We start from the raw sequence: 11,404 nt of genomic DNA on the forward strand, positions 1-11,404 counted from the left end.
GATGGCGATCGTGGGGTACTGAGAATGATTTTTTTTTTTTTTTCCATTATGCTTCCTGTTTTCATTTGCGATTATTTTTCATACTGCTGCCCCTTGCCCTTCCCTCACGTCCTTCCTCCTACACACACATCCCCCTCCCCCCTCTCTCTCTCTGGTGGTAATGGCAATATTTAGTGGCTCTGGTGGTACTGGTGGTGGTCGTTTGGGGCTCTGTGGTACTGGTGGTGGTCGTTGGGGCTCTGTGGTACTGGTGGTGGTCGTTTGGGGCTCTGGTACTGGTGGTGGTCGTTGGGACTCTGTGGTACTGGCGGTGGTCGTTTGGGTCTCTGTGGTAATGGTGGTGGTCGTTTAGGGCTCTGTCGTACTGGGGTTGTTCATGCAGGACTGATGGCACTGGCAGGAGTCGTGCAGGACTGTGATGGCATCGGTGTGGAGGCGGATATCAGGAAGGAGGAGGAGGGGCTTATACGAGCCACGACCACACAAGCTTCTGGGGAGCGGTGGTTGGTCGCGCGTGTGACTCATCTCATGACTTGGACCAATACACGGAAGTTATCTTTTTGTACATATTTTTAGAGAGATATTGTCACTCGTCAAGGCAGTACATGACTCATCTTCCACCATCAAATCACGTCTTATTTGCAACGAGCGGCACACGTGTCGGGAAGTACAGAAAACGCAATTTGGCAACTAGGAACGCGCTTATATAAAGGTTGGAACGCCAGAGAGCCCCAGTGGAAGATCTGTGTGGCCACATAAAGCACAGGGGAGCGGGAGTATTGTTCTCAGAGCGTGTTGTTGTAGCTCAGGCCACGCGGTGCGGCACGAGGCAGCGTTTAGCGGCAGCGACCTCATTGTGCTTTACATAAAGAAAAAAATACTGATATGTTTAACTGGTGAAAGTGAGTTCCGTACAGTCATATGATATATATATATATATATATATATATATATATATATATATATATATATATATATATATATATATATATATATATATATATATATATATATATATATATATATATATACAAACACGCTAAAACAGGTTTTCCTATATATTTGTCGATAATCTACTATAAGTTCATGAAATGAATTGCATAAGATAGCTTCTCATTAATTTTACTGGCGTTGATTTTTAAAGCACAGGATTATAACAAAACTTTAAATGGACAGTATAGAGAACAAGTTTGTCTTTACCTCAGCGGCACCGTGGTGCGAAAAAACAAAACAAGTACAGGTCGAGGGGCCAGGGCCAGTTCCGGGAGCGGCACCGGCCAGCCCGCGGTCCTCCTGGTGTTGGCGGCCACACCACGGCCCCGCTCATCTCGCCAGCGACAACGTAAAAGGAAGATAGACAGTGAGAAAGCGAAGGAGAAAGGAACAAGAGTCGGCCAGTCGAGAAAGTCTGAGAGACTTTCTTGAACAGAAAGTAGAACAGAGGCTTGCCGCACCCTCTTCGACATTGCCAAGGTGAGTGTGGCGCAGCCTTGTGGGCGTGCAGGTGTGGCACGTGCACGCTCGTCATGCACTTTATATACATAACATACTTCCGAGTGTGTAAAGTTACTTTTGTGTTTGCCCCTGCCTGTGTGTGTGAACGAGTATCTGCTGTGTAAACAAACCCAGGTGATTCAAGTTACAAAAAGTTGCATTGTGCTATTTTCACGTGCTGATGCCTCTCCGTGAACTCCATGTTTCCTTCCCTCTGTTCTTGACATGCTTTACAAGTGGTGACTTGCCTCATTCAGTAATCCTTTATTCCTTATTTATTTGTTTTTATATATCACCACGTTTATTTTTCTTATATATATTTCCCACTTTGCTTTATCGTCCTAATTGATTTCCCGTCAACGTTACGTCACACGATTCACTGTTATATTTCTTCAAAGAGTTTGTAAATAATTCAAGGTCTGTGACACTATTTTTGCAGCTGGCACATCCGCCACCAGTTCCGTCTTCACATTTTCTTATCCAATGCCCATTTCTTCAACCTTTCATGACCTATAATTGCATAAAGGTGAAAATGTCAATAGTCTTTTTTTCTTTTACTTTATTGCAATATTTTTATACCCAGAAATAGGTGTCATTTAAGTAAAAACTACACATACGTTTTTTTGACGGTGTCCTTAGTTTTAATGTTTCATCGGAAGATGTAATGCGATGCAGAGATTCGTATTAGAAGTAGTGAGGTGAACAGGTGTCAGGGAGCATCACCCGTGACCTCTAGACAGGCGGGGCATCGCAGTGCACGACCCGAACCTTCGTCCTCCGCTGCTCGGTGTGGTCACGCCCAGCCTCACCCCTGACCCACGCACCAACCAATCTTCGACCAGAGACAGTGTGCCAATTCAGAGCGCTTTCTGCTCGCCCTTTCTACACAGCACCGTGTCCTGCCACTCCTGGGACCACATTCTCGAACATCTCGATGTCTTAACAGGTTGTAGATATTATTAGTGTTATCAAAGATAATTTTCATGATTCTGATTATAATTTAACCAGTTTTCTGCGTTTGCAATAGGGGAAAAACTCCATGAGAATCCGACTTATAATACGAGTATGCGGCTTTTGAAAACTGATCTTATGAGAGCCTAAAGCATTTCAGAAAACAGACACATGGTTTTTATTATTTCAAGAAACTGATCCTTTTAGTCCTTGACGCAAATGTATTACTGAAAATTAGACAAGATTCGGAATATGCGTAGGTTATATTGAAAATACGGTATTTGCAAGAATTATATAGAAATGCATGGTCTGATCTTTGAATACTGAAAAAAAAATATATACAGAAGATTTCGTAAGTTTCCTGCTGTTATTGTTTCAAGAGGAGATGTAATGATATTAAAAACTCATTATTGTTTGTGTACGTCAAAGTTTTCCAGTCCATTCGATCAATGAGTGAAGTGGTCAGTTGCTGCAGTTGGGGGAAGGATGTGGCGGGTGCAGCGAACTAGAATAGGAGCTTGATGCCTTTGATGAAGCAGTTTGACGAGACCCTATTTAGCAACACTGCAATTATGCAGACCCGCCTCACCCCGGAGGTGTGCGCTCCTTACTTGGACCATCAAGGCTCTTTCCGAAGTGCGAAGCCGCCCGGCAGTATTCGTTTAGTTAAGTAAGGAAAGTGTGAAGTGTTTGGTTACGATTTTTTTTAAAGAATAGCTAGACGAAGGATTGTAACTGATTGACCTATTAGCAGTATGAATTACAATTAACCAGCATTTCAACTTGCAGTATATATGCTTACAGTAATCTGTTTAATAGTTTTAATTAAGCTGCAGATACAAAGCAGCACGAGCTCAACCAAGCGTTAAATGAAAGAATGTTATTGTTCGTGACACCACGTAAAGGGATGTGGAAATTGTTCATCAACTACGCAGCACGTAAGACGCACAATCTCAGATAATCTGCCACAGATTCTTAAATACTCTCTCCCCGGTCAATTTTGCAAATTCTGAGGAAACTTCGACGGAATTTTTTTTTCTTGATTTATTTACATATCTATTTAATTTTGGAGGAAGAGAAAATGAGTCCAGTTGATGCAAGCACGAACTGAACCAAGACTATCGGGGAATTCCCGTGTGTGTGTGTGTGTGTGTGTGTGTGTGTGTGTGTGTGTGTGTGTGTGTGTGTGTGTGTGTGTGTGTGTGTGTGTGTGTGTGTGTGTGTGTGTGTGTGTGTGTGTGTGTGAACGAGGCCAGATGACGACTTAATAAGTTCCAGACAAGCTTAAAAAGAAAAGTTAGGTAGGAAAATTATCTAAGCCCCTCAACACGAGACAAGAAGAAGCACGTAACAACACTGTCTGTGAGAAGCCTGGCGTGGGTATATATATCTGGACGTGCTGAGCCAACACCCGCGCGTATTGAACAAACACTGCAGGTTTTCTCACTCCTGGTCGCTTGCTAACGTTACTCGCGTGTCCCTCAGAAGGTCTCCTATATACCTGTGTTAGCTTCAGAGAGAGAGAGAGAGAGAGAGAGACGTAATTTCAGCCATCGCTCTGCGTAGTTACCACCCATTAAAAACTACTCTCTCTCTCTCTCTCTCTCTCTCTCTCTCTCTCTCTCTCTCTCTCTCTCTCTCTCTCTCTCTCTCTCTCTCTCTCTCTCTCCGGAATGTAAAGTAGACTTGCATTATGAAGGACCCACGAATGCCGCATCCCGTTCACAAGAATAAGGAGGCTGAATGCAAAGGTTACTCTCATTATGATCCTTGTCAGTCCTGATGATCGACGTTTCACACGTGTTTCTGTCGGTGCGTTTGCCTTCCTGCCTGCCTGCTTGCCTGCCTGCCTGTCTATGTACCAATGCATACTTGTACATTATGTGAGTATATGTGAACTTGTTTTTGTCTGTCTGTCTATCTGTCTGTTTGTCTGTCTGTTTGTCTGTTTCCCTTTGTTTGTGTTTGTGTTTGTTGTTGTCTGTCTATCGGTTTGTACCTTTCTGTCTGCGTGCATTGATTCGTCGACGTTACCTACTCACATCTCTCTCTCTCTCTCTCTCTCTCTCTCTCTCTCTCTCTCTCTCTCTCTCTCTCTCTCTCTCTCTCTCGGTTCCTTGGTGTCCGGGTCAGGCAGGTCGCCAGCGAATGGAACCGCGAGATTTAATGCTCAGCGACACACTGAAATCCGTGTTTGTGCGTCGAAGCCACATTAGGAGGCAAGCGTCCTCCCGCGGCATTTAAATGGTCATCTGAACGCTCTCTGGCACCAGGATGTGTTTGAGAGAGAGAGAGAGAGAGAGAGAGAGAGAGAGAGAGAGAGAGAGAGAGAGAGAGAGAGAGAGAGAGAGAGAGAGAGAGAGAATGTTGCTTCTTCAGTCTTTGTTGCATGGATATTACGTGATGTAAGAGAACTTTGATGTGAAGGTCGTGATTTTATATTTGTGGCCACGCTTCCGGGAGGCGTGCGTGCCGTTAGGCGGGGATCGCCCTCGTGCGTTGTTGATGTACAGATGCCTTTGTCCTTAGCGCAGTAACAGCAGGAAATCACCTGCCCTTATATCATCTCAACATAGGTGCGTGAAGGTAAGCAGTGCTGTCACCAGACCAGCTTACATTTAAAACTGTGTATTGATGGAAGAGGGCATGAGTTGTACATCAGTTATTACACGTCATTTAATGGTATACGAGGCATTAATATTACTGCGATGGTCCGTATTTTGAAACACTTTGAACTCTCATCAGGAATATTTTCATATTTCACAGAGATGATTAGTGGGGTTCTCGTGCTTGCTTTTCCTGTTGATGGTGGAGAATTCTCTTTAGACTATTACTGCAACTTTGAAAACATCTCATCAGGACTATTTTCATATACCACAGAGATGATTAGCGGGACTCTCGTATTTCTTTTTCCTTTTTTTTTTTACCGTTAATGACGAAGGATCCCTGTTAGACTATTACTGTAACTCAGAAAGCACTTTTGAAAACAATTTCCATTAGTTCCTGTCAAAAGCAGTCGAGATAAGATACCAAAATGTTAAAGAATGTGGCTCCTGCTTCTCTATTCTTATCAGGAACTAAATACTCGGCGTAGCACAGTATCGCCCACGTTATTCCGTTCCTCATTGTTTCCTTTCCCTTTGCGCCGAATTCGCGCACCTCAGCGGACACTAAAATGTACAATGAGGCGAAAAGTAATTAGTCACCAAGTCGTGCAACCATCACCTTTGTCTCCAGCACAACGCAAGATATAAGACGCTCATTCAGTGACGAGTGAAACCTGCGTCGTAACGATCTTTGCAACCCCTCGCACTTACCCCTTCCTCCTCCTCCTCCTCCTCTCCTTCCTTCCCCCTTCTGCTCCTCTCCCTCTCCTCTTTGCTTCTTACATCCTGATTCCTGCCCGCCTTGTGTGTTTCCTTTCGGGGCACCACGACTATCCTATACTATCCGTTTTAAGGAGCGTGTCCCTTCAATGTGTGTGTGTGTGTGTGTGTGTGTGTGTGTGTGTGTGTGCGTGTGTGTGTCGCGCAGCGGAACACTCACGGGAAAGGCTGCGCGGCTAACACATCCCCGGGCGTCCTTCTCCAGACGAAAAAATGTGACATGGAACCGAAGCGAGAAAAATAAGGGAAACTTCTGATATGCTGAAGGGTTCGGTGGATCTGTAAACCGGACCAGAAAACCGGACCAGGGGGGTTACATCACATTGACGACTGCCTTACGAGTGGACTGTTGCCCCTTTGTGCCCGGCCCAGGGAGGCGCGGCCGGATTGGGAGCGGCGGCAAGAAATGTCAATGGCATGTGCATGATGTAATTTTTGCTCACAGTTCTTGCGATGTGTGTTTTTCTCCATTCCGCGGCGCTATTCCCATGGCGAGATACTATTTTTTTATTCAGTGGAAGGATGAACTGACTGAAATCGCTACTTTTCAGCTTCCCGAAATAGAAGCAACAACGCAGACACAAGAGAAGCGATGATACTATTTTTTTCCCCCTTCATTTTCTTAGTGGAAGGATAAATTGACTGAAATCACTACTGTTCTCCTTCCCGAAATAGACGCAACAACTGAGACCCCAAACAGAAGTGACACACAAGCAGATACACAAAATACGGAGAGGAGTCTGATCTCTTAAGAATGGGAGCCAACGAGACAGTACATAGCTACTACTCATCCCAAACGCCGCGCCAACTGCATAATTGAACCCCATGATCATTAAAACAATTCAACTCACGCCGCCTCCACCCGGACGCAGCAGTACATACACACACACACACATACACACACACACACACACACACACACACACACACACACACACACACACACACACACACACACACACACACACACACACACACACACACACACACACATACTACGCTTGTCCGCCTGCCTGCTCTACACCTTCTGTATCTCTACAGACCTACCCTTCCTTTTCCCTTAAACACCCAGAAATCTTCCCTTCATGTGTCCTTTCGCCTCCCTTCATCTGTTTCCTCACCACCTTCTATACTTCTATAGACTTGCTCTCCCCTTTTCCTTAAACACCAAAATGTCTTCCCTTCGTGTCCCTTCATATCCTCTCTCGCCTCCATTCACTCCTTTCCTCCCCTTTTCACCGACACAAAGCAGAGAAAATAATCTTGACTAGTGCGTGGTGACGAAGTGGAATGTACCTAACAGGGATCATCACAGTTAATTGATCACTTGTAACCTGTACCTGTCTGACGTTACTGAGACACCCCGAAGATGAGGTGGATAGCAAGTGCGTGGAGGGGTGGAAGGGAAAAGGAAGTGAGTGGTGACTTAGGACCAGGTGGTGGGCAGGTGGCTATCTTTGCGCTGTGAATAAGAAAAGGTTACGAAGTGAATCTGTAATATTATTGGCACCTAGTTTCCGTCATGCATTTAAATATTAGGGTGTGTGTGTGTGTGTGTGTGTGTTGAGGGAGGAGGAGGATGTCTAAGGATAAATACAAAAGGATGATTAGATACTCGTATGTGAGAAAAGGGAAAGGAAGGGGAGGGGGCGTGAGTAGGTAGGGGGAGATGAGGTGAGGGAGAAGAGGGGATGTGAGAGGGAAGGTAGAGGAGGGATAGGGAGGAGGGGGTAGGCAGCGGCCGTGACTACCCCCCCACCAGGAACCCAAGTTTTTATTGCAAGGCGGATGTGGTGCCTCAGCCTTCCCTCGCCTTTCCTCCTCCCGTTTCCTTTTTTGTGAAGTTTTAGCAGCCGCATCTTCTCTCTTCAGTACTTTACTTCTCTCTCTTCCTTTTTTTTTTCTTTTTGGCGTGAGCTTGTAACGTATCATACCTCCTCCTCCTCCTCCTCCTCCTCCTCCTCCTCCTCCTCCTCCTCCTCCTCCTCCTCCTCCTCCTGCTCCTCTTCCCCCTCCTCCTCTTTCCTCCTCCTTCTGTTTCTCTTCCGGAAGTACTCATCTACGTTTCGTTATCTCTCTCTCTCTCTCTCTCTCTCTCTCTCTCTCTCTCTCTCTCTCTCTCTCTCTCTCTCTCTCTCTCTCTCTCTCTCTCTCTCTCTCTCTCTCTCAGCCTCGTGGATAACGCAGCCTTGACCATCCCCATCATCTTGCCCCCTCAGGGTTTTCTCAGGGTCTTCTTTCTCCCTCACGTTTATCTCAGCCCAGCCCTGGCCAGATTGACGTAACTAGTATCTGACATAGTACAAGGAAAAATACAAGTAAAAATAACCAATATACTGAGTCCTCGTATATCACTTATACCTAGCAATAATTTCTGCTGGTAAGAGGAAAGCGGAAGGTCTGGAGTCCACTGCTCACCCACGCTCGGTGAGGCAATGTGCAGGAGTAAGCACCAGTCATCCCGGAAGACACAAATTAGGTTCCGCATGTTACGTCTGTGTCCTCACCCCTTGATCCCGAGGAAGGGAAACGCCCTCCTCGCCGTGTTCTCAATAATAGCACCTTGTCTGTCAACATTTAACCATTTAAATAACCGACATCGTTGGATACGTTCTTTATTGCCAATAAAAGCCAGAGTGCCTTGATTTTAATGAAAAACAATTTATATTTTGCCTTCACACTGGTACAGCGGCCAAGTAAGCACTGCGTGTTATATGCAATCTTCTTCTGCTGTAATTTTCTACTTGCTGCGTTAACTCTCAGATGCTGTTCATGACCCTAAATGGAGTACGCTAACGAAGTGACGGAACAAATTATACCGACATTAACTTTTCTTCTTGGAAAAATCAAATTTGTGTCTCACAATTTATTGTTATTATGGTTGTGCAGGCAAAACATGCCATTTCCACAAGCGCGTGGGTCTGTTTCCAGGAAGCAGCGGCAGGTAATAATGTTTTCAAACTGCTGTGAAGTGGTTTTGCTGCTGAGGCTCATTAGATTCACAAATCACACTGGCTGCTTACTTTAATAGTGTGCTCTTATTTACGGAGTGTGCATATATCATCGATAGTTTTTTCTGTCTATGTCGTTACGGCGTGTGCTGCAAAAAAAATAACACACACACACACACACACACACACACACACACACACACACACACACACACACAGCAGGAAGGGGAAGCCACCACTCCAGTCACGGGCGGTCATCGTGTGAATGACCTTATCACTCACCCTACAGGAGCTGAGGGGGCGACCTTACCCTATCTGTGACCCCGCGGTGGGTCACGCAGGGCAGGGGTCAAACCACCTGCGATCTTTCACCTCTCGGTACGTTAACACTCTCACCACTGCCACAGATCGCTATAATGCACCATACAGACAGCACTGGTGTCTTGGATTGCGTCACTCTAGATGACGTGAATAGGGGAACCTTTGTTCGTTGTTGCTACCGTCCTTGATTCTTCCTTATTGCCCTTGTATACCTGATGAGAGAGAGAGAGAGAGAGAGAGAGAGAGAGAGAGAGAGAGAGAGAGAGAGAGAGAGAGAGAGAGAGAGAGAGAGAGAGAGAGAGGAGAGAGAGAGAGAGAATGAATATGTGGTGCGCATTTAGTCTGCTGAGCAATTTGCATATTTCAAAAGCACCGCTGTGTTACCTTGTCTGTTTACCTTCCTGCTCCCTCGGGATTGTTTCCTTCTTCATCATTATCAGCATCCCTTTTTTTCACGTTTGTTGTGTGTTGTGTGTCGTTGTTTTCTTATTCTTGTTCTTTTTTTTTCTTATTTTTATCAGCTATTATTGTTGTTATTGCTGTTGTTGGAGTAGTAGTAGTAGTAGTAGTAGTAGTAGTAGTAGTAGTAGTAGTAGCAGTAGCAGTAGTAGTAGTAGTAGTAGTAGTAGTAGTAGTAGAAGTAGTTGCTCTAGTTATAGTTGTAGTTGTTATAACAGCAGCAGCAGCACTAGTAGTGGATGCATTAGATTTATTCTCCTCCTCCTCCTACTACTCATCCTCCTCCTTCTCCTCCCCCTCCTACTCCTCCTCCTCCTCCTCCTCCTCCTCCTCCTCCTCATCCTCATCCTCTTCTTCTTCTTCTTCTTCTTCTTCCTCTTCTTCTTCTTCTTCTTCTTCTTCTTCTTCTTCTTCTTCTTCTTCTTCTTCTTCTTCTTCCTCCTCCTCCTCCTCATCATCATCATCATCCATCTCTTCTTCTTCTTCTTCTTCTTCTTCTTCTTCTTCTTCTTCTTCTTCTTCTTCTTCTTCTTCTTCTTCTTCTTCTTCTTCTCCTCCTCCTCCTCCTCCTCCTCCTCCTCCTCCTCCTCCTCCTCCTCCTGTACGCACACAGCCAACATGCAGCTAATTGATCGCCTGAGGGTCTTTAGTTTTTCCGCCGATCTTTAAAAATAAATTAATGATGAAATGTGCAAGTATTTAATATTTCATATGCAGTGACCATTATTCTATTACAAACGCTTTGAAGTTCAGTTTTTCTTTACATAGCATGAAAACAGAAATTTGGCTTGGAAATAGTAAGTTCGGAGTAGGAAATTCGTTTAATTTACTTTGGCATAACTGTCTAATATGAAAACATTATTATTCAAGACAATATATTACATAATGCCTTCCGATAACATAGTTGTTTATATATTGAGTATTTTCACCGATATTGAGCCTTAAGTGTGGGAGGTCAGTCCACCCTGAGGTGGGTGCGTGCGCCGCGCCCGGGAACAACGGTACCGCTCCACATCTAGACCGTCCATCGCTCTGTTTTGACACTAATGCATTTGTTGTGAAGGCAATTCAGCCTAGCCTTCATGTTGACTATGCCATCACGATACCGAAATTTCGAAGGCCATGATTCCTTCTAAGTACAGAGTATCTGTTTGTCTATCTGTTTGCTTGTCTGTGTGCATGTATGTTCAGGTTAAGTTAGAGCTGAATCAAAGAAAATGATGGAGGGTGAATCCGCGGGTTCACGTTTTATCTCAATAATCATGAGCCTTTATGTAAAACAGCGCCCTGCCGGTTCAGCCTGCTTGTAAGTAAAGTAATCGACGCTCTGCAGCATCTAAGAAGACCTTGGTGTAGATAAATGATATACTAAGTTGCAAGGTGTACGAGCACACCTCATCCGAGAGTTGCCGCCGCGATGTGCTTTGCCTCTGGAGGAAACCTGTATTATTATACCTCAATCCTGCCACTCTCCTCAGGAGTGATGACCATTAAAGCGAACACATCCGGATTCAGGTTTCCTATTAAGATCTAATGATTTTTGTGCGCCACGCCATCTTTTACCAATCAGATCTCCTAAATTGGTTTCTTTACTCTTGGAAAAAGTCATTTCATGCCAGATTGTTGCACTCTGAATGAATTTTGTTACTCTTTTATAAAGAAATCTACAACAGATTAGCTCACGGCAAATAACTTCTGCAATGCACGGTGAAAGGATTGTGCTATCCATCATATATTTTAATAGCTGATTCTGTATCAGTGAAAAGCAAGTAATATTTTTCAGTGAAACGTCAATTGAGTTTTACCTCCAACATAATCATCATGGCAATTTTCTTTCTTTTT

The 11,404-nt window shown here is 44.6% G+C and overlaps 1 protein-coding gene across 4 annotated transcripts in view; it reads left to right on the forward strand.

The window, feature by feature from the left end:
- Nucleotides 1-725: 725 nt before the first annotated feature.
- The window catches only part of LOC135110989 (zonadhesin-like), a 39,996-nt gene continuing 29,317 nt past the window's right edge, over nt 726-11,404 (forward strand). Inside the window, exons 1-2 of one of the 4 annotated variants that reach the window (XM_064023819.1) lie at nt 726-902; nt 1,206-1,473. The gene's annotated coding sequence lies outside the window, so the exon portion shown is untranslated. Of the gene's footprint in view, nt 903-1,144; nt 1,474-1,497; nt 1,630-11,404 lie in introns of those variants that run through there. The other 3 variants (XM_064023816.1, XM_064023815.1, XM_064023817.1) reach the window with 3 other exon arrangements.

This window comes from Scylla paramamosain, chromosome 21 (genome assembly GCF_035594125.1).
Source record: "Scylla paramamosain isolate STU-SP2022 chromosome 21, ASM3559412v1, whole genome shotgun sequence".
Lineage (NCBI taxonomy): Eukaryota > Metazoa > Arthropoda > Malacostraca > Decapoda > Portunidae > Scylla > Scylla paramamosain.